Source organism: Ambystoma mexicanum, chromosome 5p (genome assembly GCF_040938575.1).
Source record: "Ambystoma mexicanum isolate Mex_15411 chromosome 5p, UKY_AmexF1_1, whole genome shotgun sequence".
NCBI classification, from domain to species: Eukaryota; Metazoa; Chordata; class Amphibia; order Caudata; family Ambystomatidae; genus Ambystoma; species Ambystoma mexicanum.
Window position 1 is genome coordinate 280,070,295 of NC_090930.1, and position 24,958 is coordinate 280,095,252.

The 24,958-nt window shown below is 47.7% G+C and overlaps 1 protein-coding gene across 2 annotated transcripts in view; it reads left to right on the forward strand.

The window, feature by feature from the left end:
- The window catches only part of PGRMC1 (progesterone receptor membrane component 1), a 178,016-nt gene that overhangs the window by 102,474 nt on the left and 50,584 nt on the right, over nt 1-24,958 (forward strand). The window lies entirely within an intron of this gene.

Below are 24,958 nucleotides of genomic sequence, written 5' to 3' on the forward strand. Positions count from 1 at the left end.
CACTTAGTTGCCGCTTTTGTAGCGAAGGATCGTTAAAGACCTCCTTTTTTTATTTTTATTTATTTTTTTACATTTTTTTTACACGTGTGATTTTCACCAACCATTGAGCTTCAGATGTCGGTGCCCAACAAGGTTCATATATGATTACTTGTTGTTTCAGATAGGCTGGAACAGAGCCATAAAGGCAGTGGTGAACGATGGTCATTGGTTTAAAGGTAATATGGTCATCTAAGGCTAGCCAGTGGAGAGAATTTCTGTCCTCAGTAATGTGTTCTCTTCTTGCTTTCATTGTGATGGTTCTTATCGCGTTATTCTGTATAGTCTGACATTGTGCGATGCAGCCCTTGTTAGCAAGTACCAGAAGGGGATTACCATAATCCAGTCTAGATATGATTGTGGCTCTAGCGATGATGGTACAGTTTTCGTTGCTGAATACCAGCCTGATGTGTTAGTAGCCGCTGGTAGTATTGACAGTTTTTCTTTAAGTACGCTACATGAGCATCTGCTCCGAGGGTTGCCTGCAACGAGTGTTTTAACCTTGTCAGAGACCAGAATATTTGTGTCTTTGATACTAAAGGAAGCATTGAGAGTCAAGGTCAGCCATAGCCTGGGATGATCCAAATATCATGATCTCCGTCTTGCTTCCATTTAAGCAGAGCGAGTTTATCTTCATCCAAGCCTCGATTTGAGTTATAGATGTTAACAATCTTGGCGTTCTGTGTTGTAGCACCCACTCAGTTCAGTTACTAATTGGGTGTCGTCAGTGAAGTTGGTGAAAAATACTCCCAAGTTAATAAGGGGGGTGCATAAGCACCGTAGATGCAGGTTAAACAGGAGTCGGGACAAACTAGCCCCCCGAGGTACGCCACAGTTAATGAGGCGAGGCATAGAAAACTGATTTCCCCAATGGAGTTTGGAGCTCCATTCCGCAAGAAAAGAAGACACCCAATCTATAGCATCCTGAGAGCAGCTGCCTGATTTTTCTAAATCCTCATGGAGTTTCTGATGGTCAAGCTTATCAAAGGCTGCTGACCAGTCTAAAAGTACTAACATTCCAGCCTTTCCTCTGTCCAAGTTGCTAAGCATTTTAGGTTGAAGATCGAGTAGGGCGGTTTCAGTACTATGCGATCCTCTGACGCCCGATTGTTGTGTGTGGAGAAGGTTGTTATTGTCCACAAACACTTGGAGTTGACTAGTTGCTGCCTTTTCTGCAATTTTTAAAAGAAAATTGCAGTTAGTTATCGGGCAAAGGTTGGATGGATCATTTTGATCAAGTCCCGGTTTCTTAACTGATGGAGTGACAGTAACCATTTTAATTACCGCAGGGACCTTATTATCCCTGAATGAAGCGTTGACAGTTCTGAGGAATATTTTAGGAGGCAAGATATTCTCTGAGCAAGCCATTTGCCTAATGGAAGATAGAAGCGTCTTCATGTCCTCCAGAGAAAGAGAGTTGAACTTGAATGTATTCCTATTTAAAGGAGTAGGATTCAAATTCCCTAGCGTTAGAAATGCCTGGGTGGACACATGGCAGGAGCTTATAGTCTCACATGGATTTTGGATTTTATTGTGAAATGCAAGTTGAACCTTCTCACTATCCTCCTGTGAAGGTTGAAAGGGAGGTGATGGGGAGGAGGCTTTTTCTACTGATTTCAGAATCTGAAAAAGCTTGCCCGTGGAACTGGTGGCTGCAGCAATCTGTTTGTTGAAAACGTTTTTCTTTGCCTCAACCGACTTTTCTTTGTATTGGCTCTCCAATTCTTTCCACTTTCCCTTATTAGTTTCTGAGGGGTCTTTTAGCCACTTCCGTTCTAGTTTCCTCTTTTCCTTTTTAGATTGTTTCTGCATTAAACCATTTTTGGTGGTGGAAGTTAGATCTGACCTGTTTAAATGTAATGGGGGCATGGAGGTCAATACGTTTTTGGAATTGACTGTTGTACACTGTCACTATCTTGTCGCAAGAATCCTCATCAGAGGTCGAATTCATGTTGTTAGCGATATCTTGTGCTAAGATGTGAGAGGTGATGTTTTTAAAGTTGCTGCTAAGAACTTTGTTTGGTGCATTATTCAATTTCATGACATTATCTTTAGTTGTCATAACCAGTACGACTTTATAATGGTCGGACCATATGCACGGAATTGTTCTTTGCATGGTGATTTCCACATTATTAAACTACCCAGTCTAGTTGGTTTCCCTTAGTAGATGTGGGTTTGTTGTTAACCTCCCGGATGCCGATAGATTTTAGGTCTTTCTCAAGGGTCAAGGCTTCCTTGTATTTCACATTGCCTCTCCACCTGTTAAGGTCACCCAGTAACACAGTCCCTGTGTTGGGCCCTTTCAGGTTATTTAGCACTTGTGCAAGTTCATCATTGAAATATGAAGTTAGTGATATTAATACAACTATTCTTGGTTGGTGTCAGTTTAAGCAGGAGTGTTTTGCATCCTTGGCTGTGGATGGTAGAGGAGAATAAGTGCAAGTTATTCCTAGCTATTATAGCTACCCCACCGCCCTTTCCTGCTTCTCTATTTTTGTAGAAGATGCTATATCCCAGAGGTACCGCAAGGTCGATGGTGGGGCCAATTGGTTCCTGCATCCAGGTTTCAGTTAGGCATAAAATATCCAACGCCTCCTGAATTATGTAATCACGGATGCATTGGGCGTGGTTGTTCAAAGACCTGGTGTTTTAAGGGGCCAATTTTTATGTCTAAAGTAGAGAGTAGTAGAGAGGGCTCTTCTATTGGAGAATTCCTCTGCTTATCAGGTTCCGAATCTAATGATGTGTTCGTATCAGTACAGTTTTTGGATTATCTTACACTTTTCAGTGGTTGTAATGTCCGATTAAGACCTGCCCCGGGGGTTGCTAGTGTCTGCAATTGGCCCGTGATGTTCTCATCGGTTACGTTAGAAGGGAGCAAATCATTCCTCTCTCCTGGTGTCTACCTAAACGCTGCACTGTGTTCAAGCAGTGTAGCTGGTAGCCTGTGTTAGTAGTTGAATAACTTTTTAAAACATTTTGTTTTATATCATATTTTATTGGTTTAATAAGTTGTACAACATACAAAAAACTTCCCTGCTGCTCCAACCATAATAGGTCCATCGTGCCATCCTTATCGTGCCGCTTCATACTTGTCCTTGTAACTGTATAGTCCTGTGCTATAATCCTCAATGCACTCCCAATCACCCTCCCGCTTCGTGGCTGTGGTTTTCAGTTAGCACCCCCTTCCCACTTTCCCCAGATCCTGGTAGCCTTTGCCGGGCATCCTTGTGCGGTATATATTCTATGTTCCTTTGCGGCACAGATGTCCATTTCGGCGGACCATTGAGCCAGGGTCGGACTTATCAGGGCTTCCCTTTTCTGTGCAATGTCTCGCTTTATCAAACCCATTGCTGTGGATAGGAAGATACTCTCCCATTTGTATGAATTGCTTTAATCTGGTACCCCTAGTAACAATTTCGCAGGTTCTAATGCCACTGTGCAACCCAGGATCCTTGTCAGTAATTGACAGCATTGCGTCAGGAAGGTTTTAATACTGGGGCATTCCCAGAGAAGATGGATGAAGGTGCCCTCCTCCCCCCCTGCATCTCAGACAGTTAGGATCAGTAGCCTACCCTCATCTAAACAGGGCCACGCGGGGATCTATTTTTAGTTGTACCAGTCAGATTCTGGAATCTATGGGGATTTCATGCGGTGCATCAGGACTTCGATCCAGTCCGCTGGTTCTATGGTACCATCATCCCTTTCCCACTTAGTTCTAAGGCTCGCCAGCTCCGGAGTAGTGACTGCGTTAATTGCTTTATAGAAAACAGACGTGACTTTGGTGGGAATGTGTTGTGTAAGTAAATTGCTTTCCAGGGGTGTACAGTCTGGTGCGTCCGTGAGTGCCTGCCTGTGACCACTGAGGGTGTGTGACAATTGCACATAGTGATGTCGCTCATTTGCAGGAATTCCAAATTATTGTTGGTGTCTCAAACGGGACGGTGGAACCATCAGCCAAAGCCAGTTTTCACACTTCAGTGAGCATATAATTGTGCCACAGGGGCTGTGCTAGAGTTATCCTGTTCCCCCAGCCTATGTGGGTATGTGCCTGCCTCCAGGTGACCGCTACGTGTTTGTTTTGACATTGTTTGTGGAGGGGTTTTAGGGAGGGTCTGGTATAGTACAGCGACTGATAGGATCTCCTGGGTAGTGGGTATCTCCACTCTGATGTGTGGGAGTTTGCGTTCCCCATGTAGCAGATCATTGACCACCGTTAACTGGCTAGCCCAGTAATAGAATCGAAGATGTGGGACTCCAATACCCCCATCCCAGATGGACCGCTGTAGTGTTGTCAGTGCAACACGGTGTTGCCCGCCTTCCCATATCAGTTTCCTGAGGAGGCGTTCCACTCAGATGAATTCAGGGTCCGGTATTGCAAGTGGGGGTTTTCTGCAGCACGTACACAGAGTGGGAGTGGTATCATCTTGAAGAGTGCCGCTCTACCCATATGCGTAAGGGGAGGAGCATCCAGTGTTTCACGCCCTCTGCGAAGCCTTCGGTTAGTGGGTGCAAGTTATGGGGCACGTATTCTGAGAGGTTCCCAGAGATCCATATACCTGAAGAGCAAAAGCCCTCCCTCTCCACTCGGAACAGGATGTCCCGTGGAAAATTGCCCGATCACCACCTTTAAATGGAAAAAGAACCAATATTTTATTTTTTATTTTTTTCCTTTCCCCAATTTACTTTCAGACCACTGAATTCACCAAAGGATGTCAGCATCTGGGATACTATCGTACATGCGCGGTTTGGGTCACTCAGATAGAGTAATAGGTTGTGCACGTAAAGGGAGACCTTATCTTCCCGCCCTTCCAGCCATCGAAATCCGGACCATGTGGCAACCTGTGGGAGCCACAGGGCTAGTGGTTCAATTGCCAAAGCAAAGAGGAGGGTGGACAGCAAGCCCTGCCGCGTGCCCGTATCCAGCGGGAAGGTCCTGGAGGACCAGCCATTTAACCCGGACCTCTGCTTGCGGAGCTTCGTATAGAAGCTGGACCCAGCTAAGAAAGGTTTCTCCAATCCCCATACGCCTCATCGTCGCCCATAGGCTTTCCCATATCACCGATTCAAATGCCTTCTCGAAATCAATCGCAAGAAGCGTGAGTGGCGTCTCGAGAGTTGGGGCTCATTCCAGCAATAAGTGAAGTTGGCGTAGGTTCATTCTAGTCGACCTCACTGGCATAAAGCCACACTGATCAGGGTGAACTACAGAGAATATGACCGCCTGCAGCCTGGTAGCTAATACTTTGGCAAGGATTTTGGCTTCGCCATTAATAAGTGAAATCGGTCTATATGATGTACATAGATCTGGTGGTTTCCCCTGCTTAGGAATTACCACAATGCTGGCTTTTCGTAGGTCCTGGGGGAGAGTACCCTGTTCTCTAGGAACATTTTGTCGCTAGGAACATTTTGTGGAGGGGGTCGCCATCTTATCATTTCCCAGCCTCTTCCATGTCTCGACCGTGAATCCGTTGGGACCCGGCGTCTTCCCGGATTCTAGCTGGGCGATGGCCTCCGCGATCTTGAACTCATCTAGCTCCTTATCAAGGAGTGCTCTCTGCTTCTCCGACAACTGCGGGAGCGTGATCACGTCCAAGGACGGATCCGTCTGATATGTCGGGGCTTTATATAGATTGGCATAAAATCTGGTGAAGGCTTCTGCTATATCCGGGTCTGTTTGCGAAGTCCCGGTCATACTGTCGCCTACCTGTCTGACATGCCTATGCCTTCCTCACGTTTCTCCAACCAGGCCAGTAATATGGCCGCCTTATCACCACATTCGTAAAGTCTAATCCTTGACTCCCTGTGTGCCTGTTTTGCGTTGTCTAGTGCCGTGTTGTGGAGGGATTCTCTCTCTTTCAGAAGAGAACGATGCGTCTCCGGGGTGGCATCTGATATATATCTAGTTTCTCATTTCTCTACTTCTCCCTCTGCCTCCACCACTTTTCTATGGTGCTCCTTTCTTTTATTGCACGTCCAAGCGACCATTTCCCCTCCAAGTACAGCTTTATGTGCCTCCCAGAGCATGGCGGGGTCCTCCACGGTGCCCGCTTTCATTTCAAAGTATTGATTGGATTTCTCAGTAATATGCTCTACGAATTCAGGGAGACCCAGGTAGTAATTGTTCAGCCTCCATGTCTTGGGAGGCAGCGGCCGATCCGTGCGGAGTACCATCTCCAACGGAGAGTGATCAGAGATACCACGGGGGAGCAATTCTGCATTGGTTACCCTATATGCCTCGGAAGTTTGGAAGAAGAAAATAGTCTAATCTAGACAAGGATGTGTGGGCTCCCGAGTGAAAGGAGAAGCTTTGATCTGTGGGTTGGATTCCCTCCACATATCACATAAGCCCAACGCGGATGAAAAGGTAGCCAGCCTGGTGAGTATGATTGGGTTGCGGTTCCGTATGTGGGTCCGGTACGAGTGTTGCACATCACACCATTAAACTTCCCCCCCCGCCCCCGCAGTATCCACAAATCTGGCTGATGTTGCGCCAGTAAGGTAGTCACCTCTCTCAAGAGACCCTCTCCCAGCCTGGGCGGGGAGTATATCGCTAATATGGCGAGTGTCTCTCCCCAAAGTGTGCCCTGCACTGCATGGGTCCTGCTCCAATACACAGAGTTCGAACAGGAGCCGTTTATGCAGGAGAATCAAGACTCCCGGGATCCCAAGGTGTACCCTGCCTTGAACGCTGAGCGATAATTGGATCTATGGAAGAGCCGGCAGGTCGAGCCTGTGGGTCCCAGTGAGGAGGACCACGTCAGGGGAGCATCTGTTGAGGAACTGGGTAATGAGGCAGCGTTTAATGGCCGACCCCATGCCATTCACATTCCATGTGAGAAGTTTCAGGGATTTGAAGCGATCAGTAGTTAACGTTGAGGTCTGTACATCCACCATGGGGGATCCGTATTGGTTCTGTGTTGGAAGTTATGTCGGAGAGGGTGAGGTGTTGCTGAGGATCTGGTGCGATGGCAAGTGAAGACCTAGTGTTCGCGTGGGACTGGAGTGTAAGTAGCAAGTGCAAGGCACGTGGCGGCATCATGATAGGTAAAGAAAACTGGTATTAACGTTCCCCAAGTTACCCTCACTCCCCATACTCTACCCCAACTCAAAGTATCTGTCCCCGAATTTTGCCGACATCTGAAAGTACAGTGTCAGCGTAACTTGAGAAGCAAAACTAACCCCAACCTCCGCTGCAGCGCAGACTTACGGTCCCTGCTGACAGTGCAAGTTTTTGGGTGGTGGTCCAGGTGACAGTCATCATTAGAGTCTTTCAGCTAGCAGGATATATGGGTGTGGGCCCAAACCCCAGGCCATCAGGGATTCCCTCTCTGTTCCGCCATAGTTGTTGTATCCACAGGTTGATTTGTTTGTCGTTCTCAGGGGACGTCGGCCCTAGTCGGGCTTACTTGCTCTGGTGGTGGTGGTTGTTGCCTCGGGCGCTCCCGGTCTCGTCCTGTCTCGCCGGGGCCTGTTTCGGGGGTCTGGGCTCTGTGTTCCAGTTGCCAGCAATGAGAGTTTCTGCCTATGTCCAGGCTTCACGGGGGTCCGTGAAGTGCACCGTGGTGCCGTTATGTTGGATCTTTAGTTGTGCCGGGAAGAGCAGGCCGTATTTGACCTTCATAGAGTGTAATGGCCTCTTCAATGACTCGAAGGATTGTCTGGCTTTTTTTACCTCCCTGGTATAATCCGGGAAGAAGTCTATTCTGGAGCCGTTATGAGTGATAGTCCCTTTCACCCGAGCCATCGGCAGGATAGCAACCCGGTCGATGTAGTTTAGAAGTCTAGCTATGACTGTCCTGGAGGTGAAGGGCATCTGGGACCGGGCGACCTGTTGGCATCCGATGGGCCCTTTCAATAGAAAAGAAGTTGGAAAAGGATTTTGGGGCAGAAAGATCTGCCAGCCATTGTTCTAAGAAGAGGTCCATGCTGGGACCCTCTGAGTTTTTGGGGAGGCCCAGAATGTGAATGTTACTGCGTCGCGATCTGTCTTCGCCCTCTTCCACCCTTGCTTCAAGGGTCTTCAGGTGTGCCATTGTTTGCGATAATTTCTCATGCGTGCCATTGAGCGTGTCTTCCACATCTGAGACTCGTTGCTCCACCGCCCCGGTCCGTGAGGATAGTTTTTGCAAGTCATGATGGAGAAAAGAGACCTCTGCCGCGATGCCATCCATCTTTATCTCCATGGCGGAATGGGAATTCGTGATGGCGGCCATCTTATCTTTCAAAGTTAGGGGTTCATTTGCAGAGGCCGTCGATGGGTCCGACTCTGCCGTTGCCGTGGGGGTGCTGGTAGCATATTGGTCATGGTGCTTTGCGTAGGAGGTTTCTTGACCTCGTCTTTCCCCATGTACTTCGGCGGTGGATGCACAAATTCCAGGGTAAGTAATACTGTTCAGGAGGTTAGTCACCGGGGGTTACGGAGTTAAGGGAGCGGCCGTTCGTCTAAACAGACAGGTGTGCACCAATTCCTCGTGTTAGGAGAGCGGTTGAGTGTGATCCAGGAATGCGCTGTAATGGGTCACTCTTACACCCCGGCCTTTAGTGAGGAGGGCGGCCCGCCGGGCCAATGGCGTGGTGGTGACCGATCTCCGAGAGAGCCCAAGAGTTATGCATGTAGCGGCACCGATGATAACTCAACTTCTGGATAAAGCAGCATATATCCAAATACAGAACCACCTCGAAACCAATAATCTTCTGGGTCTCCGGCAATCTGGGTTTAGACCCAGACATGGGACAGAAACATCCCTCTTGGATTTAAAAATCCAGATGGATGAAACCAAAGATAGCGGAAATCTTGCCTTACTTCTCTTACTCGACCTATCAGCAGCTTTCGATTTTAGTTGACCACAACATCCTAACCACCCACCTGACCATAGCAGCCACCTTTTCCTCCAAAGCCGCTGCTTGGGTCCAATCCTTCCTTTCCGATGGAACCATGAGGGTTTTCTCTCCTTCAGCTTCAGCAGAACCCTCTCCAATCGCATGTGGAGTCCCTCAGGGTTCTTGTGTGTACCCCATCTTATACAACATTTTCACAAAGCTTCTGTTTGCCCATTTAGACGACCTGGGTGTCTCATATACAAATGATGTGGACGATACGCAAAATCTCATCACTCTCTGGCTCCTATGCTAATGATTCCATACTCCTAAGTGATATCTTCCTCAGAATTCAAGCTTGGTTGGCCAAGCACGGTCTGTCTCAATGATTACAAGACCGAGCTACTGTTTATTGGCACCAGACATCGACTCAATCAACTAGATCCCAATACACCTCATTCAACATAGATGGGAACACTATTAAAGTGTCCAAAGATGCCAAAACTCTAGGAGTTAACCTGGACTCCACCCTATCCCTTTCCAGACAAATTAATTCAATAGCCTCTGCTACGGCATACACCTCCAAATTGATAAACGCATGCAGACCTTTCTCGTCCACTAACAGCTGCATGACACTGGCGAGAGCACTCATACGCTCTAAATTTTACTATTGGAACACTCTGTACTTGGGCACCTGTAAGTGAAACTTAAACAAGCTACAAGTGCCTCAAAACAATGCCCTTAGTGCTGCTCTAAACATTCTTCGCACTTACCACATATCACAAGTTAGTCATGATTCTAACTGGCTTCCTATAAGGGATAGGATAATTTTCAGAACCTTGATGATCGCCCACAAATGTCTCTCAAACTCTGCCCCCAAATATCTAGTTGATACCTTTCCAGAAAGCAATCATCCATACCCACTAGAGCTAACTACTTGCACTGCCTCAACATTCCTAAATACAAACTGCACAAAGCTGGAGGAACTAGCTTCCCAGTGTTAGCAGCTAAAACCTGGAACTCTCTGCCCCTCTCACTAGGAGCTGAACCATCCTTTGTGTCCTTCGGACTCAAGGTTAAATCTTGGCTCTTCTTATAGTTTAATTAAACCCGCTTTGCAGCGCGTAAGGACACTTGCCTTGATATGTAACACTAGGTGGCTGCCCTCGAATGCTTCCATCTTCATCTGTATTGCACACTGTATATAACTGTATTATATAGGCTCCTGCTAGGCAGGTCTTGACTCGGATCTGTAACCCAAGTCAGCTGCCTCAAGTTCTTTCATTCTATACCATCATTGATATGATATGATAGGTTTTTTATAACACGCTTAATACACAGAGGTTTCTAAGCGTGGACCCGGGCATCGAACCTATGGTGCTCTGCGTCGTCTTGCTTCCAAGGCGAGCACGTTGCTCCTGAGCTATCCTCCTGAGACATTGTTTGTGTTCATTATGTGTACCTGTAATATGATCACTTTTTTTTGTAACATGTTGTATATTCAAGCAAAAGCGCCTAGATTCCTTGTGGTGCACTATACAAGCAAATAAACTAAGCTAAGAAATGTGGAGGCAGTACACAAAGCAGTTTGGTCCACTACCATAGCAGTTCTGTACAATATGCACAACGGACTGCAGACCTCTAGTGTGGTGGCAACTAACTCCACTATGGCTCTCCAGAATGTACCCGTGGGTGAGTCCCTTTTGCTAGAAGGGCTGCAGTGAAACGGGAACCTAGGCACATTTGGTGGGATTGTCTGCTTGCCTCACTGTATTGGAAAGAGGTTTTAGCATGGGTGAAGGGAATCGACAGGATGGAGAGATCGCTGTCCCCGTTTCCAGTATTATTTAGTGTTGAAGACTCGGGTGACGGATGAATAGAATTATTATAATTGTTCTTTTATAACACGCTTAATACCCAAGATCGGTTTCTAAGCACGAGACCGGGATTCAAACCTGTGTTGCTGTGTGTTGTTTTGCTTCCAAGACAAACGTGTAGCCCCTGCGAATCCTCCCGGATATGTATGTCTGACCCATATGGTGAGACCTATTTGTGTCAGCAAGAGTGTGCCTAAAAATTCACTGGAAGAGAAGTCGACTCCTATACAAATGGAGTTGGCAAAAGCAAATGAAATTTATGAGATGAAAAGTATGACGGCAATGCTAACTGAAACACACACCCACATTGACATGAAATGGTGCTGTGCCTAACCTTCTATAGAACACAAGCTTCCAATATGATAATCCTAAAACCACAACACATACAATACTGGCACCCCCCCCCCCGCACAAATCCTGCACAAATTGCCCCTCTTGCGAAGTAATGTGGGTAGGGAGAGAGGGGTGCGTAGGGAGGGCTTATTGAGGGACTTGTTTGCTTATTGACTGATTAGAATCTTCTGGTTGATTTTGTAATATATCTGGCATGGGATTGTCTTTTGTTATGTTGAAGAGCAGGGCCCAATGCCTTCTCTGGCCTTTTGTCACCTCTGGATCAGGGAGCAGAGACTGGACACAGAGCAGGGAGGCATGCAGCCACTCAGGCTGGATTTCAAAGACATCTTTTAATACTTCACAGGATACCAGGACTCAACAGCATAACACCAACAGCCCTGTGCTCTCAACATCCGCTCCTTTTTATACTGTTCTACAGCTGATGTAACTGAATCATTTATTACACAATACATTCGGATTGGGTCTGACAACTAAAGATAAACCCTTGTCCTTTCCAGGGTTGGTTGACTTGACTGCCACTCATCAGTTCCACAAAACATGCCTGGGCATGTCTCACTTGGCTGGCATAGAGCAGTGAACTTTCAATGAACTGCTATTGGAGAATTATTTAATTATTTCAGCTTGACTATGTGAAATGCGACCATTTTGTTTCCCGGCACCCATTTTAAAATCTTCCTGAACTTGTTCCAATCAAAATGGCTGACCACTCTGCTTTTAAGCAGGACTAATTTTCTGTTCAGTTTTCTGGCTAGATTTTTCAATATCTATGATAAATGTGCATTACTTGAGATGCCCTGCACTGTGTAAGGCATTCTGACTCTAAGAAATGTCACCCTTAAATGTGCTTTTTGGCCTGCAAAGCACTAAAATTCCGATTGTTAAAACACTGGAACTATTGATCATCCTGACAAGATATCTGCATTCAGCTTGAGGGGGGAATCTAGCACCTTTAGCACCTCCTACAATACTATGGATTTGTTCAGATCAACTTATAAACTGAGATGACTGTTCCTTGAAAAACTCAATAAAGACTTAATTTACACACAAAAAAGGGACAATTGTGCTAAAGGAGTATCCAGATGGAGAAAAGGAGCCCATCTCGGGGATCCGTTCTCTAACACACAGTTCCAGGGTTATAGTACCCAGCTTTCTTCCCTGGAATCTCAGACCCAGGAACACATTGCCCAGTATGCTGCTTTACTTCCCAGTCCCATGGATATATCATCCAGCCTGTGTCTCAATTTACATTTGGTTTCAGGATTCTTCTTGGCAAAGATATCACCACCCTGTGGCCATGGTTTGCCTTCCACACTACAGCACTTAACAATAGCACTTTGTAACTGGCAAGAATTTCACCCAGCTCGCCTTGCCTTGTGCTATTAGTGAGTATTTTTTCTCCCCTGGCTCTGCAATGCCATGCAACATCAGGCTGTGTAATACTCCTACGTCCCATCCCCTTTCCTCCTTACTTATGGGACATTCCTCCGTCCTGTGGGATGGGACCGGAGCACTTTGTAAAAAGCATCACATTTTTCAAAAATGTGTCTTTTCTCTTTTCTTGCGCAGGGTATCGCACGCGGCCGTAACCCCGCCCAGCGCATCACCCATCAGTCCTTTTCTCCGCTCAATCGGGACTGTTTTTATTGCGACTCCCTTTCGGGACGGGCACTTCAGTGTCGTTTGGAGCTGTGGGAGGAGGTCTTTCAGCGCTCTTCCCTCATTGCATTTTCTTATGTTCATCGAAGAAAAGAAGAAACACCCTGAGTTTTTTACTTTTTAGAGCAGGGGCTGCTTCCTTTCACATCACTTTGGCTTTTCCTGCTGTGCTGAAATTACCCCAATTGCGAAGCCGTGAGAGAGGTTTCTGGCACTGTCCTTTATCTTGGGTCCCATCTCCCATTTACAGCCTCGGATGAAGAGTCGGTTTAGACTCGAAACACGTGTCAGGCTACTTTGCACATAAATCCATCGGACTTATAACCACATCTCTCTTCAATTACTTACAACACATGCCTATATTGCACTCTTGGGCGCAGTGCGACTGTGAATTGCCTGTGCTCTAATTGTTTCCACAACAGTGGGTTGTACTTGGCAGTACTCCCACACCTCTCAGGCACCTGCAGCCTATGTGCACTCTTAATATTTATTCATACAAGCGCTGTGGTTTTGTGACTTTTTCTGCCAAACCTGCGTTTTTCTTACTTTTTAGAGCACCCCGGCCAGGGGACTCCTTCCCAGGGTCTTCCCGGTCTGGGAGGAGCAGCAAAAGCTCTATTACCGGGGCTTGCCCTGAGGTGCCTGTTAGGCCTAAAAACTGTACCGTTTTCTCCGAGGGCCTCCGTAAGGGGCCTATTGACACCGGATTACTATCTGAGGCCCCTCCTGTGGGGGCTGTTTGTGAGCCCAGTCCTACTGTGGCGACGAGTACCGGAGCTTGCTTCGAGGTCTCCTTGGCTGGAGCTTCCCGTAAAAACACTGGGGTTCGCCCTGAGGCCTCAGTTGAGGCTGTTGATACTGACAAAAGTTCGAGGCCTGCTGTGAAGGGGCTTTAGATACCAGACTCTGGTACAAGGCCCCTCGTTTGTAGGCTAGTGTGACCAACAGTTCTGAGAAGCCTGTCAAGGTCTTGTGGGTGAGGTGTGTTCCTCATCGCTCCCGTTCACCAGACCTGTTGAGGGGGCATGGAGTGAGGTCTTGGACCTGAATTCCTCCTTTACCGGCGGTGCCAAGGTCCTTCCGTTGAATGCTTTTCTGGCTGATAGCATGTCTCAAAAACATCCTAGGCCAAGCAGTACCGGCTTGGCCGAGGTTCCTTGTGTTAAGGCTAAGATGAAGACACCTGACCCACCTGTGCAGACCCCTGTTTCGCTTCCACATGTGTCGCAGTTCTCTTCAGGTGCTGACAAAATGGCGGCCGCTCCCGCCAAGACTACGGTGGCCATTTTGGATACCTCCCTTACAGCTGCGCCATCTACCCTAGGTGTGGGGAGAGGGTTTCCAGGTGAACATCGTGTTCCTTTTGCACATCCTTTTCATCCAGTTTAAGACTGGAACGCTTGGATGCCCCTTCCGCACAATGTCTCGCTTCCACCGGCGCCCTTGTTTTATGTGGACACCAATAAGGAAGGGCCCTCTTGGCACCCATCTCCTTCGCGTCCCTGGAATTACTCCACTTATGAGAGGCCTCCTCCAGTCGCGCCTAAAATCTTTTTTGGCAAGTTTCAAAGACTTATGCACTCTGACCCCATTAAGGAGTATTTTCGAGGCTTGTTTAGGGAGATATGTCTGCCTGCGCCACCAATCCCAGCTGCGGCACCTGGGGTTCCGCTGGCGCCACCTTTACCTGCTGTGCCTCACACGACTCTTCCTCCCTTGCCTCTGTTGTCCCCTGTGGACAAGTCTGCAGTGGTGCCTGATGCGTCTCAGCCTGTTCCGGATATGTCGGACGACGCACAAGGGGATTAGGACAGCAAAGACCAGCCCCGCTCTGTCAGAGCCTTTCACGACCGGGTACTGGACATGTGTCTGTTGGATGTTCCAGTACCCGAGGCACCCACTCCACAGGAGGGCGTGCTTTCAGGGGCATTCACCTTGTCTCCTTCGGAGTGTACCGGCTTGTTCTTGCAGAAGGACGTTTTTGCCGAGGTCTGTAAAGTTTGGGAAAAACCACACTCTGGACTGTTTGTCAACAAGAAGATTGATGTGTGTTTATAGGCTCCATTCTTCGGAAGAGGTGGCTCTAGCGTCGTGTCCGCCCCCCCTCCTCCACGGTAGTGGCTGCTGCCACTTTACAATCCAGACCTGCTGCATAGTCTTCTACGACGGCTACACAGGTTCTGGCCAAAGAGGACAAGCTTCTTGACTCCTTGGGAAGGAGGATTTTTGCTAATTCAGCCCTGCAGTTGCGTCAGGCGAACGCAGAACTGGTGTTAGCGTGGGCGAATATGAAAATGTGGAAAGGTCTTTTGGAGTTTGAGGAATTTATTCCAGCTGAAAAGCTAGAGGATTTCAGAGCGGGATTGTCAGATGCTAAGTTCCTGGTGCAGAATATGCTGGAGGTTGCGGTGCATCATGTCGACACCGTGGGCCGGGGCCTCATGCTTGGCGTGGACACCTCTCGTCAGGCTTGGCTGCATGCCAGTAAGTTATCTAAGGGGGTACAGGATGAGGTTTTAGATATGCCCTGTCTGTTCACTCCACAACGGACGTTGAACTAACAAAGACTAAGGATAGCACTTTGACCGCTAAATCATTGTCTGTCCTGGTGAAACCGCCTTTCAGGGCACAGAGAATGTCCTCGCAGACTCGGCCTTCCTCTGGTTTCAGGGGTTTTCTGGACCAGAAATCCTGCAGGGTTGACACCCCTTCGGGAAATTCCCACCGACAGCAGCAACGGAGCCAGTTTTTCTCCCGTTCCTCAGCCTCCTCTTCAGGTTCAGGTGGTGCTGCCACCGAAAAACCAGCTAAATTAAGTTTCTCTATGCTCGCACGAGACCCCGGTGGGAGGACGCAATGCGTATCATTGGGAGGCGTGGCAGACCATCACCGAGGACCGGTGGGTCTTGTCAGTCGTCCGGGCAGGCTACCGCTTCCCCCTTCCCCCTACACCACCCATCAATCCTCCTTTCCAGCAGTCAGGGTTGTCCTCCCTCAGAGCCGTGATTCCGAAGTTACTGGATCTCAGGGCGGTAGAACCCGTTCTCCTAGGGGAGCGAGGGGAGGGCTTCTATTCCCGGCTGTTCTCAGTGCGCAAACCCAACCAGGCTGGCCTGCGCACCATCCTAGACCTTTCCCAGTTCAATCTCCCTCTACACCAAGAGAAATTCAAGATGATCAACCCTTGTCAAATAAAGTCCACTTTGCAGAAGGGTGATTGGTTCAGCGTGGTGGACCTCCAGGATGCGTATATGCATATCCTGATCTGGAATCTGCATCGGAGATGCCTATGGTTTTCCGTGGGGGAGGAGCACATACAGTTCCGAGTGCTCCCCTTTGGCCTCAGCTCAGCACCGTGTGTCTTTACGAAGATGATGTCGGTTATCGTAGCTTATCTTCGGCTTCAGGGTATCCATGTCTATCCGTATTTGGACGATTGCCTGCTGCGCAGTCCTTGTCCGTTGAAAGCCCCAAGCAGCCTTCAAATCCTCCACGACGGTCTCTCAGGACTTGATTTTCCTGGGTTTTCGTTGGAATACGATCAACTGCAGAGTATACCTGACCGGGGACAGAATGGCGGATCTGTTGGCCCCTTGTCAGGGCTTTGCGCAGTCGGGGAGCATGTCGGCCTGGTGGTTCCAGAGGCTTCTGGGCCTCATGGCCTTGTGTGTATTAGCTCTTCCTCTTGCTCTGTTCAAGATGAGGCGGACACAGATGGCTCTTCTGAGTTCTTGGCGTCAAGCTGTGGATACGGACTCCAAAATGATATTGATTCCGGCTTTCATGAGAGCGGACCTCAGGTGGTGGTCGTCTCTCGACAATCTATCGGTGGGCGTGGCTTTTCAGGACCCCATTCCGCTGGTGACAATCACAACGGACTCCTCCCTTCTGGGGTGGGGTGCGATGTTGGACCTTCTTCAAGTTTCTGATCTCTGGTCGCCCCAAGACAAGCTCCTCTATATAGATCTCCCAGGTTCTCAAGGCGTTCAGACCGGTTATTGCCAACCAAGTGGTTCGTGTCTGCACGGACAATGTTGTGTCCATGTTTTACATCAACAAGCATGGGGGTACCAAGTCCCCTCCTCTGGTGGATCTTGCCATTCAGATTTGGGAATGGGCGATTCAGCATGGCATCTGGCTGGTGGCAGTACACATTCCAGGCCAGCTGAATGTTACTGCAGATGCCCTGAGCCGACGAACAATGGTCAGATACGAGTGAGAATTGAAAGTGGAGGTCCTCTTACAGATCTTCCATTTGGGGCACTCCAGAGGTGGACCTCTACGCAACGTTAGCCAACAGGAAACTTCCTCTGTATGCCTCCAGAAACGGGCTGGGAGCCTCCTCTCTGGGAGATGCTCTCGAGATTCCCTGGCACAACATGAGGGCCTATTAATTTCCGCTGTTGCCTCTGATTCATCGGATGATTTGCAAGCTGAGGAACATGGTGAACTGTTCTCTTCTGCTCATAGCTCAGCGGTGGCCGGCCAGGTTCTGGTTTTCAGAGCTTCAACATCTGTCGGTGTGTGCACTGATCAGGCTTCTGTTGGTTCCCGACCTGCTTCACCAGAGAGATCGGCAGCTGTGGCAACCCTCATCACAATCGTTCAGCTTGGCTGCATTTTGCCTGAGTTCAGATCTTTAGAACATCTCAACCTGTCTGCTGATAACATGGGCATTATTCAGGCAGCCAAGAAGCCCTCGACAAGATCTCAATACAGGAGCAAATGGCTTCGGTTCTGCCATTGGTGCTTAGCCAAACAACTAGATTTCAAGGTGGCTACAATCGACACAGTGCTGTGCTTCGTCTCGCATCTAGCAGAGTCGGGCATTCATGTCCTCTCATGTAGGACTCATCTTTCGGCTGTTGCCGCCTATTTATCCACGGACCAGTGCTCTATTTCATTGTCAGATCCAGTGGTCAAAAGGCACCTTGCGGATCTAATGCATCTTTACCCTCCTGTTCGCAAACCGCTTCCGACGTGGGATCTGAATGTGGTCCTTACGGCCCTGTGCCATAAGCCTTTTGAGCCAATGGCTACGGTAGATCTTAAGTACCTTTCGTGGAAAGTGTCCTTCTTGGTCGCCATGGCTTCGGCAAAAGGTGTGAGTGGGCTCCAGGCTTTGTCGGTGGAGCATCCCTTCTTGGTTGTCCACAAGGATAAGTTTGTCCTGAGGGCGAATCCTTCTTTCCTGCCAAAAGTGGTCTCTGTTTTTCATTTAAATCAGTCGATCTCCTTGCCCGTCTTCTTACCTAACCCGGCTTCGGAAGCCGCAAGGGTTTTGCATTGGTTGGATGTTAGAAGAGTTCTCAAGTTCTATCAGGACAGAACATCTGAAATTAGGAGGAGTTCTCAACTATTGGTGACCTTTGGTAAGCCGCAGGGTAAACGGGCCTCCAAGGCAGCTATCTCCAGATGGGTTGCTGCCTGTATTATGGAGTCTTACACTGTTTAGGGCCTCCAGCCTCCTAAAGGGATCACGCACACGTGGTACGGGGCAAGGCAGCTGCAATTGCCTTTCAAAAGTATGTCCCCTGGGAGACAATTGCGAAAGCGGCTACATGGGCCTCTCCTTCGGCTTTTTGTAAAGGCTATTGTTTGGACCTGACCTCCAGATCTGATGCTCAGTTCGGCCAGGCTGTGCTTAAAAACCTTTTTCAGTAAGGAGTTTCCATCCACCTGTAATTCCTGTGAGGAGTGCTTGGGAATCTCCCATAAGTATGGCGGAAAGGAGACGGGACGTAGGAGTATAATAAGGTTTCTCATCGTAGTGACCACCTTACTCCTAGTCCATAGTCCCCTTTACTCCATACGCCCGCCCACCGTCCCATCTAAAGGTTCCTCTGTTATTGCTTAAAGGCGATAGAAAAGGACTGATGGGCGATGAGCTGGGCGGGGTTACGGCCGCGTGCGGTACCCCGTGTAAAAAGAGAGGCAGGACACATTTTTGAAAATGTGATGATTTTTACAAAGTGCTCCGGTCCCGTCCCACAGGACGGAGGAATGTCCCATAAGTATGTAGGAAAGGGGACTATGGACTTGGAGTAAGGTGGTCACCACGGTGAGTAACCTTATTATTTTCACCCAGTCCAGGTGCTTCCGTCTAGGGCCAGGGACCACAGAACATTTGACTCTGCTGCTCTCTCAGAGGATTCTGTGCTCATCCAACCAGCCTCTCTTACACTCTTTCCAGAGGATTGGCTTCTGCCTCAAACTGATTCAGAAGTTCCAGGTAGCATCTTGATTCTCTGGTCTCTGCCACAGGCAGGGAACCAGCTATATCTCCCTTCTGTTTTGCTCAAGTTACTCGGAGTGGGTCAGCTGTGCCCAGACATAGTTTCTGAGCTTGCTCTGCCTAGAGACTCAAACACCTCATTGACAACTGCCAGTGACCCAAACATTTCTGGGGTTGCTTGCAGTCTTCCGGGGAATAAATGTGACCTAGCAGTTCAGGGTTGATTGCCCCTTTTGTGGTGGGACAAAACCTGGTTTGCATACAGTATTTCCACTTCTGCTTTGGCATGGCAGGCTGAAAAAAGATGGTCTTGAAGGGTTACCCAGAGAATGACAGAGGTTATGATTAATTCAAAACCTTCCAGTCACCTTTCTGATTTTCTAGGCATACTCTTCCCCTGTAGTATCCTTGTATCTATCTACCTCTTTCTGGGCTGGACCACTATGCCCCTCAAGTAGTCTGACCTGTGAGACCTCAAATTCTGGCCAGTGCCACTGCTTGGGTATAGCCACCAGCAAGATTTCAACGCCTTCCCAAACTGGTCTCTGCCAAGGTCTGGGAACATCCTCCGTTCCCCAGCAGGCACTCAACTCTTCACCATAGCCTGGTCTCTGCCAGGGTCTGAAATAAAGGCCCCATCAGACTCCTAAACTGTCTCCTTTTCACAATCAGTCAGGCATGGCCTGGCACAGATTCCTGGGCTTTGCTTTCCTTGCTCCCTAGCTGGTCAAGGCCAGTGTCTGTAATACTGTCTGCAGCAGACTCTTAAGCATCTTCTCCCTTCTCAGGCATAACTCTATCCATGGTTCAGATATTGATGTGACCAGGCTTCCAATGCCTCCTTCTTTTCTGGTGCTGGTCTCTGCAAATGTCTGGACTAATGCCTTCCACTCCTCATGGGATGGTCACAGCCAGTGTCTTTATTTTTATTTTTTATTTTTATTTTTTTTAAACCTTTCTTTGTGTGCTTGACATTACAGCAGTAGGGAAAAGGATGGTAGGACACATCAGTACATTGGTTACATTACACCAGTTCATGCACAGCATTTCTACAACGCCAATAGGACAAGGCAGCACGAACACCAGATCTGTACAGGACTATGCAGAGATCAAACAAACAGTAAAGATAGATTTTAGTTACATGTTACACAGCCAGCTAGCCCTTGAGGAGCAGGAGATCTTGCATCACTGCCGGAGCAGTGTTGTCAGCAGGAGGCCAATCGGAGCCTAATCGGAATATGCTGCTTAATTAAGTAAGCCTTTGGCTGCACCTACAATATCTCCGTGCAACTGTAATAATTGATGTGGATTGCACCGAAATTGCAGTTGGAGAGGGAGCATTGAATTTGATCTGCCCTTACTACCTGCACGAATCGTACACAGCAGTGTATAGTCTGCCGCCATTGCACGACATGCGTTAAGAACCACGCCAAGATGGTCGCCCCATCACTGTGAGCTGCTTCCCAACTCGAGAGGAACACCCCCTTTGACTCTTTCGACTTCTGCAGCCGGATTGGCTGAGCAGCACCATATGTGCACCTACCTCGAGCCGGTAGGCGTGAGCTGTCCCACTGCTCAAAGGACCACGCTTTAAGGACCATTCCTGTCCTGTGCCTGTCAAGTGACCACAGTGGCCAGGGCCAGAACCACTATTGGTCTGGCTCTACTGTGCACCGCCTCCCGCCCCGTCATCTGATACCTGGTAAACCTCCTCCCCACATTGGAGCAATTCATGTTACCATCCACCATGGTCCGCTAACTGCCCCTCTCCGCCACTCCCTGCCCTACTCAACTCTATCCTGCACAGTTTCATGCTCGTTACCACCCCGCTGTGTCCCTGATCTAACAGCCAGTTGCTTTCACTACCGCACGCGAGTGCTACTTGACCCTAACTACCGCTGCATGATCAGCTCACTTTTTCATTTTCTGATTTACCTGGTTGTCGCCCTAACACTGCAATTTTCCAACGTGTTGCTATTATCAACAGAACTTACTTGTTCTGTTTCATGATTACTGTAACTGCACTGTATGGTGGCATACAGTCTTCATTACCTGAATGTAACTTTACACCGTGTGTGAATATTGCTGTATTGCACTGTAATTGTTGTAACTGTGGCACTGACTGTCGTTGCACCTAGCGTTAAACAGCCTTTTTCCTTGCATCATCATGCTTAGGGGTCGGATCTCTTCACACGTTATCCCACATTCTGTTACTCTCTAAGTCGCTCTGTGGCATTGTTTATCCTGCAGTGTGCATTTTAAATGCAATCCTCCCTAGACAAACTCGCCTCTGTAGCCTCACCTCTGTAAACCTTTACTATGACTAATATTAGCAATATGATTGCAGTTAGTCTGCCCTAGGTAACTTACGTTTACCTCAGTACTATTCAACCTGTACCTTATACTTAAGAATGGCCCAACCTATGCACCACAGATGCTTGTTATTGGTATAATTTGAATATGTCTGTACTAGTCCAACTGGCCTCTCAACCGAATTTCTGCCCTGTCTCTACATTTTCAGCTATACTCCAAAGTTAATACACTCATGTTCACTTTGCGACAATTCTGTGCTTGCACATCAGCCTGTGTATTGTATTATTCCACCTTTGTTCTGTCTACCTTGCATTGTGATCTTTAACTTGTATATGTCTATGCTAATCCACCACTGTTGCCACTGTATTTTACGAGCCAGGGTATTTAGCTACTATCTACTCGCCATTGTATTTTACCAGCTTAGATACATATGCTGTTATACAGTTCTCCTTGGACCTATCTTTGCTATGGCGCCAACTAGCCCCTGCGCATTTACTACCTTGCGGCTACACTAGCACTAACCATGACCCTTGCTTGGTTCCTGCTGCTCCCTTTATCTCTCTACCAATTGTTTGATTCCCGTAGGTTAACATCAGTAGCTGCAACATACTGTCACCTCATAGTTACCGCCAATTCTATCTAATCCATGTTAAGGTGCATCCTAGTTGCTATTCACACACACCAATCCTACACCACTATGTATGGTATCCTGACCTTTTTCATTCATATACTGCACTTCAGTACTTGGCCTAGCTCTGTGTCTACTACTAGTGGTAGGACCTACCAGCACAACATATCCCAGTTCACCATCAGCACACCTATTGTGCCCCACATGTCTCCTCCTACTCGTGCTATAGTCCGCAATCGCATGCCTTGAATTAATACAGACTTCATGTCACACATTAACGCCTACCTGAACGACCCCGCCCTCTGGCTTCAACATTTCGCTACCAAACCAATACCTAATCAACCTTGTCCTACCGCCATCAGAAACCTTAGATTGAGATCTAGAGTTATCCTAACAAATTGGTGCTCATACCTGGGGGTGAATAGTAGAACACCTGCATACCAGGATATCGCCAAAAGCGACACTATCACAGCCAAACCATCACCTAACTACCCTACTACTCATGAGAAATCTAAGATTAGGATCCAGACTGTGCACAAAAACTCCTCGCCCTCACCTACTTAAGATTAGCAAAAACCATCATGCTAATACTACTAACATTGCTGACGTAGGTACCACCTCTGTCACTAATATTATGCCCGCTAGTCGCCCATCCACGCACAATGACGAGTACGAAAGACATCATGATCAAGACAGCCCTTATCAATGCTAGATTCCTCCCAGCCCATGCACTGGACATTGCAGACTTTATAACTACTGAAAACCTCGACATCCTTGCCGTCATGGAAACTTGGCTACATGCAGCATCGGGCCCATCTTTGTCTATTACGCTATCATCAGATGTGATAGAAACACGGACCAAGTGAAAGGTGGAGGGATTGCCTTCACCTTTAAGAACTCCTTTGATATTCGAGCTATTCCCAACCTTCAGATCCCATCCGCTGAATCACTATCTATTAAATTGCCTCTATCACCTAATCAGACAGCAACAGTACATCTTATCTACCGGCCACCAGGACCCATCTCTACATTCTCTGAGGACATTGTGTCACTCCTTACCACCAATGCCAAACCTAACGTGCAAAGCATAATACTTGGAGATTTTAATCTCGGCTTCAATGACCCCATGAACACCAATGCCCTTGACTTAGCTAGCACACTTTCAGATCTTGGCTACACCCACCACATTCACGAGCCCACACATATTAAAGGAAGAACCTTAGACTGGCTCGCAGACCTCAATTGCAGAACCAATTTGATAACCATCACATCATGCATTTGGTCAGATCATCACAAAATAACCTTCTCCATCAAAGCCTCCCCATACAGTCCTAATTTGAACATTGCCCCGGCCACTCTTACCCGTAATAAGGACATTACAACAGACAAACTTCTCCCACTAATTCTTCCCCTTCTCAACAACACATCATCTTCATCAGACCCTACTGTCCTAGTGTATTTATACAATCACGCCATCTTGAAAGCATTAAACTCCATAGCCCTTCTAAAACTGCGCAAACCCAAACCACAATCGCACCTGAACTCTTGGTTTACACCGCACCTGCAAGAATTGCGCAAAACCAAGAGAAACGCTGAAGCACACTGGAAAAACTGCCATTCTCAAACCAGCAAAAGTACTCTGACTATAGCCTCTTCCAACCACAAAGAAGCCATCATTCTAGCCAAAAAAGACACTTATAATGTATCATACAAGCCGAATACAATGCAAAAGAACTGTTCAGGATTCGTAAAAAAATTGGAATCGCCCATTGCCCCCACTGACAAATGTATCACGGATGCCATATGGTGTACCAACATCCAGAAGGCTCTCCTAAATAAAATATCGATGTTACAAACCAAAATGAACACTAAAAAACACAACCTTCTTACAGACCCAGAATCTAAACCAGATACGCATAACATTACCCTTCCAGAGCCCTCACTCAAACCTTTTAGGTTTTCACCTCTGTCCACCTGGGAAGTGGAAAACATCATTAGGAAGCTTAAACCTTCCAACTGTCAAGGGGACGTATGCCCTGCACCTGTCATAAAAGCGGCTGCACATGACCTTGCGCCTTTCATCACCAATCTCATCAACGCCTCCTTTAAAACAGGAATTGTGCCCAACAACCTAAAAGACGCTTGGGTCATCCCACTATTCCAAAAAAAAAAAAACTACCCTTGACCCTAGTAACCCCTCCAACTATAGACCCATCACAATGGTGCCCTTCTCACTAGAAATACTGGACCGGGCAGCCTACCTGCAAATACAGGCGTATTTGGAAACTAACAATCTCCTGGGCCTCAGGCAATCAGGTTTCCGCCCAGACATGGGGCGGAAATAACAAAAATAACAAAAGTATAACAAAAATCTAAGACACAAAAGATAAGGGTAAATTAGCCCTCCTACTATTGCTTGACTTATCACCAAACTCTCTGCCACCACCTGAAAATAGCTGCTCACTTCCCTGATTTGGTTACTTCTTGGATTAGATCTTTCGTTGCAAACAGAACCATGAGGGTCTTCTCACCATCTGCTTCTGCTGAACCTTCTCCAGTACTCTGTGGGGTCCCGCAAGGGTCACGTGTCTCCCCTACGCTCTATTTTTACAAAGCCCCTCTTTGACATTCTCGATTATCTGGGTGTCCCGTATACCAATTACGCTGACGACACCCAGATACTCATTCCTATAACAGGAGACCACACAACAGACACAAAAGCCCTCAACGTAATCTACACCATGGACTCTGCCTAAGCGACGAGAAAACAGAGCTACTAATACTCTGTTCTCACACTAGACTTAACAAGCTAGACCCTTCAAATCTTTCATTATTGATGGCAACACTATCATGGTATCAAATAACACGAAAACCCTTGTTATCTACCTTGATGCCTTCACTAGACAAACTTAACGCTGCAGTAGCAGCGTCAGCATACACTTGCAAGCGAATCACTGCGTGTAGGCCATTCCTTACGACACCCAACTGTATCACCCTGGCCAGAACCCTAGTTATGGCCAAAATTGATTATTGCAA